Raw genomic sequence first — 5615 nt, 5'->3', positions numbered from 1 at the left:
CCCTTTTCCACCAAAAAAGAACTGGTTCGGAACTGGTGCTGGTTCAAAGTTGGCTCGGAGTTGGTTCAACTTGCGAACCTTCTCAGAACCTGTTTGTTTTTCCACTGACTAGAGCGCCCAGCGAACGACGTTGTTACGTCACTGTGTACGTCGCCATACGTCTTAGCTAGAAACGCTTGCAAGTAGGCTACAACATTACTTTGGGATTATCTCTAACTCGTGTACAAAGAAGGCTTTAAAAACAATTGAAATATGTAAGTCTTTTAATATTTTCCTTTGATATTTAATCTTTTCTGATTACTTATGTACCCCTGTCTTGTCTTTTTTCCCCCCGTTTATTTGTTCTATATTGTGACTGTTTTCTTCTTTGCTTACATAAAATTTTTCAATAAAAAAATTAATTAAAAAAACTAGAAACGCTTGCGCCAACTTCAAGCATAACAATTACAATGGTGGACTACATCGTGTTTATGCAAATGTTTGTCCTGGCTTTGCGATCCTATATTATGGTCAGAAAAGATATTTAGAACACATTTAAACCCGCCCTCAGCCCCCGACGTAAGCATGACGTGGTAAAAGAACGGTTCTAGTCCAGCAAAGAGTTGGTGCCGCTTTGGAACCAGTTTTCCTGGCCGAGAACCGGTTCTTTGGCTGTTGAAACACAAAGAACTGGTTCGCGCGCAGGCACCGGCTCCGAACCGGCTCTCAAAATGCTTCGGTGGAAAAAGGGCTTGAGTAATCGAGCAGGGATACTTTCCAGCAGGCAGTTTGTAGGACGGAGCTGCTTAACTATGTCAAAGAGAACATTTAAAGTGACTGGCTCAAACTGCTGGAAGACAGCTTGGTGTAAAGATGGAACCGAGAGGTCCCTAGTAAATGTAGGTGGTGAAAAACTCAGGCCAGCAATTTTGTCTATGAAATATTTCAGAAAAATTTTCGCACAACAAAGTGGATGGCACAACACAATCTATTTCACAAGGGTTAACAAGAGAGTTAAACACTTTAAAAAGAACCTGCGGCCTCTGATTATTATTAGCAACCAGGTGAGATAAAAATTGTGTTTTTGCGGATTTAACCGCTGCCTGGTATTTATGTATAGCCTCGTGAGACCATCCTGATCTCGCGAGCTTTCAAGGTTTCACTCGCAGATCAGTCTGGATACTTTCCGTTAAAGAAAATTTGGGAGCAGTTCACCAAACGAACGTCCAATCAGCGTTGGCTTTGAGGCGGGTTGAGGTGTGACGCAACGAGAAGCGTGTCAGTTCAGTCTAAAGAACATGTCGGCTTCAGCGGATGAAACTAGCATCAGCGTGGCTATCGAGCAAATTTATCGGAATTACAGAGTATTTCTTCACTGAAAGAAGAGCAAAACACTGCTCTGGAGGCTTTTCTCAGAGGAAAAGATACGCTCTGTTAGTACGTCATATGCTTCGTTGATCTGATTGGTTGATTTGGCCCGTCTATCACCAACATAGGCCAATCAGCTAACCAGTATTTTCGCCCCTTACCAAAACTACTTCAACGGAAGGTTTCCAGATGGATATGCGGAGCAAATCCATCTGGCGGAGTCAGGTTAATTTATGTAATGAATCCTTTAAAATTTGAAATGACACTTGAAGTTTGTCCTTTTTCCACTTTCTCTCAGCCGTTCTGCAGACACGTCTGAGAGAGCGGGTATGGTCATTTAACCATGGTTCAGATAGCGTTTTTGTGCGTTTTTCCCTTAGTGGGGCAACAAAATCTAGTATTTCAGTACAGGTAAAGCCAAAGAGGTTTGTGAGTTCATCCACATCAAAAATACAATCTTCAAGATTGTACAGCACTGAGTCTTTAAAAGCAGCAGAAAACTGTGAGGCAGTTTGAGGGTTAATAGAACGTACACTGCGTGCTGGAGTAACAGTCAAAGTGTCCGAGCAGGGGACAGCTATAGTAAAAACAATGGGTAGATGATCCGACACACCAATGTCACATATCTCCCTAACAGCAACATCTAAGCCATATGACAGTATAAGGTCCAAAGTATGACCTTTTTCGTGTGACAGACTGCGTAAGATTAAAAGAATCAATAAGATTAATTCAATCCTTAGACATTAGTCTGGATTCGCAGCATACATGTATATTAAAATCACCAACAATTAAAAAGCGATCATATTTTAATGCGAACCCAGCCACAAAATCAGTGAAGTCCTGAATAAAAGCCTTATTAAACTTTGGGGGTCGATACACCACCGCACATAATACAATCACTGGGAAATTTTACTCGAACAACTGCAGCTCAAAGCTGGAGCAGCTGTCAAACAGGATCTCTCGACATTGAAAAGTACACTTAAACACAGACGCTAGCCCTCCACCTCTACCTGTGATCCTAGGGGAGCTGAGGAAACCGCATCGGGGAGGGAGAAGTTCGGAGAAGGACGTAAGATCGCCATCATGGAGCCAAGTTTCCGTTAAGAACATGAGATCCAACTCCCGAGAGGTGAAGAAGTCATTGAGGAGAAAAGTCTTGTTGGCTAGCGATCTAGCATTAAACAAAGCCAAACGAAGAGTTTGATCCTCACTGGTTGTGGCTGCAGACGCCACACGATCTAGCGAGCGCAGGTTCGAAAAATCCACACCACCTCCTCGGTGAATCCGAGCCCTCCTGGGCGAAGATGGCACCGTCAGCAGAAGAGCCTCGGAGATAATCTGTGGGTCAGGGAAAACAGGACGCAACCAGCAATCTCTCATCCTCAGCGAGCGCCCGGCAACAGCAGGAACGTAGCATCCGTCAGGACACGTCACACAGGTGGATGCCAGGTAAGCCTTAAGTCGTACCAGCGCACCTCCACGTTTTTCCCGACTCCTGTAATGTTTCTTGCGGGGAAGAACAACAGCAGGTGAACGGCGCAGATACTCTGGTATGTCCGACAGCAAAGGAGGAAGTTTCGAGGTCCAGCGGTCTCCCAAGTCATGTCCTTCAGACAATATAATAACAGTTTTTCGAATGTTGAAAAGTGTATGACGATCATAAACAAGCAAAGCAGAGACATCTTGACAATATGTACTGATAAAGAAGACGATAGCAAACAACAAACTAAGGAGATGCGGCAGAGACAGACGGCTTGCCAAACATTCTGGCGCCATCATGACGTCAGGAAAGTAACAGACTGCTGTTAGATAGTTAGACATTATCCAAATTTATTTTGTGTTACATTTTATGCCAGTGTTACAGTAGACTAGTACAATGAGATTTATTGTACATTGATTTATCAATTTCCTATGAAGTAACAAACACTATCAGATATGCTATTTTACTAGTGCTAATCCTGTCAGAAAACAAAATAAGTTTCGTTACTGACAAAAATGTACAATTGCCAAGCTCGATGATAACGTTAGCTATAGCTAACGTAACGTTACCTATACAAAAAAATAAGGTTTGCTTGCTGACTGAAGTTACACAAAGTCAGACAAAATCGGATAAAACTATTTACATTACAAACTGAGCTGCGACAATTATACCCTATTACTGACACAATGACAGTTAATGTTAACTTACCTTATCGTTTTAGGGAGCAATCTTGCTATTCCTAAAATACAGAAAACGTTCATTAACAATAAATACAATAACTATAAATAACATAACGTTACCTGAGCGGAATATAAATAACAGTGGTGATGTTTATGCTCAACGTGCGGTGATTGGTGTATGAAAAATGGACATTGCCATTTCATTGGACGGCCAAGAAAGACAATATGAGCGGAGATTGGATGGAATCTGCTCAAACTCAAAGATGGACAAAAATGGACTATGTGCGGTGATTGGTCTATGAAAAATGGACCTTGACATTTCATTGGACGGCCAAAAATGGAGCTCGTAACGTAATTGGTTTTTTAAAGATGGAGCTCGACATTGTATTGGATAGATTTTACAGACGCACGGCTGTCAGGTACCGCCATCAAAGGCACGCTGGTTGGGGACAGAACCTCAACCTATCAGGTTGCTGAAGCTCCGCCGCTGGCTAAAAGTGCTACTAGCACAGACAGACGTGCTGGCTGTTTCGATAAGTGAAGCAAAGGCAAACCCAGCTTCCCATACCGGGAACCGAACCCAGGCCGCCTGGGTGAAAACCAGGAATCCTGACTGCTAGACCATATGGGATCTTCCTCCTGCCTGGAGCAGGCCTTTTGGCTTTTAGTGTGTGACCGCCCCCTTTAAGAACATGGGAATGATCCGAAGGGATTGTTTACTGAATTCAATTTCATCAGGCTCACCGGAGGGAGCTCTCATTTGCCTTGCCCAGGGGGTTCAGTTTCCTCCCATTCCTGCGTTGGCATAACAGACACTGTAAACTGGTCGTAAAGCAAGGTCCTTGTGACAGTACTCATGCAATGCATTTGAAAAGAAGCATGGTATTGTATGGTAACCGTTATCCCACTGACAAAGCAGCCTATTGTTGGACTGTCAATTTTTATATTAATCAACCAATCCAATAATAATAATAACAAAAACTTCGGGCTAATAAAACGGAATAATAAAATGGCTATGGGCTGACAGCGAAGCAAAAGAGGCAGAGCGAGCCAGCAGTCGAACCTAGAATCTTCTGATCCGTAGTCAGACGCGTTATCCATTGCGCCACTGGCCCACCGATCAGCTGTCCTTGAGCTTACACGGGACCTGTTGGTGTTCGACTGGGCAGAGGCCTGTCATGACATCTACTCTTTCTCATGCCATTAACAGGCCTCGAGCCAACGTCAGGAAGGGGTCCGATGAAGGGCCTGCTATAAAAACCTTCGAGATGGAGGCTTCACATATTGGGGATCTCGGTTGCTTTGTTTTCATGGCAAGTTGTGGTGTTGTTAGGATATTCCTACAGAGCCTGTGACAGTTTCTCAGCGGAAGACCTGGGATCCAGGGTCAGAGACGTCTCCTCTCCTGGAGGAAAATACAAGCCATAGTGGTTTTGCTGGGAAATGTGGTAGAGTCCCACAGCTGGGCTTGAGGGGAAGGACTCAACAGACCTTCCCTGGTTGTCTAGTGGTTAGGATTCGGCGCTCTCACCGCCGCGGCCCGGGTTCGATTCCCGGTCAGGGAATGAGCTTTTGCCCTCCAGCGGCGGTCGTGATTGCAAAATGGCGGACAACGAAATCAAGCGCTGATGGCCTCGTTGAGAAGCACGGCCAAGGAAATGTCTGCGTGTGAAAAAGAACTCCTTCGAGCCGGAGTCAAACCAGCGACCTAAGGATTGCCAACTTGCCTCCTACAGTCGTCCGCTCTACCAGCTCCGCCAAAGCTGGGGAACAATAGTCTGTACAAGAAGGAAGAAAAAAAAGTGCGAAAATCATGAAGTCATAGGATTTGACTCCACACGTCACATACATTTTTTTATTTTATCGATTGTTTCATTTCTAAGTTTAATTTTTCTTTTGGAGTAAACCATTTGAATTCATTATAAAATTTCATCCATAATACTAAGATAGTCATTTTTGTCCAAACGCATTTATTAAGTTAATCATTTTCTATTAGCCTGGTTAAAACCAGACCATTCTCAGTTGTAACTGAGTTATGGTCTGGCAAAGCGCCATAGACAAATCATTTCCAGAGGGGCGTCACCAACGGATGTCGCGGATAGACCTAA

The 5615-nt window shown here is 43.8% G+C and overlaps 1 non-coding gene across 1 annotated transcript; it reads left to right on the top strand.

Annotated features, from left to right (window-relative positions):
* The first annotated feature begins 5000 nt into the window (after positions 1-5000).
* On the top strand, positions 5001-5072 carry trnae-cuc (transfer RNA glutamic acid (anticodon CUC)). The gene has a single exon. It is a non-coding gene; the product is annotated as a tRNA-Glu (tRNA).
* Positions 5073-5615: the final 543 nt, after the last annotated feature.

Source organism: Rhinichthys klamathensis, unplaced genomic scaffold, assembly GCF_029890125.1.
Source record: "Rhinichthys klamathensis goyatoka isolate OS25496 unplaced genomic scaffold, OSU_Roscu_1.1 h1tg000562l_1, whole genome shotgun sequence".
NCBI lineage: Eukaryota > Metazoa > Chordata > Actinopteri > Cypriniformes > Leuciscidae > Rhinichthys > Rhinichthys klamathensis.
This window is presented reverse-complemented; position numbering and strand designations above follow the sequence as displayed.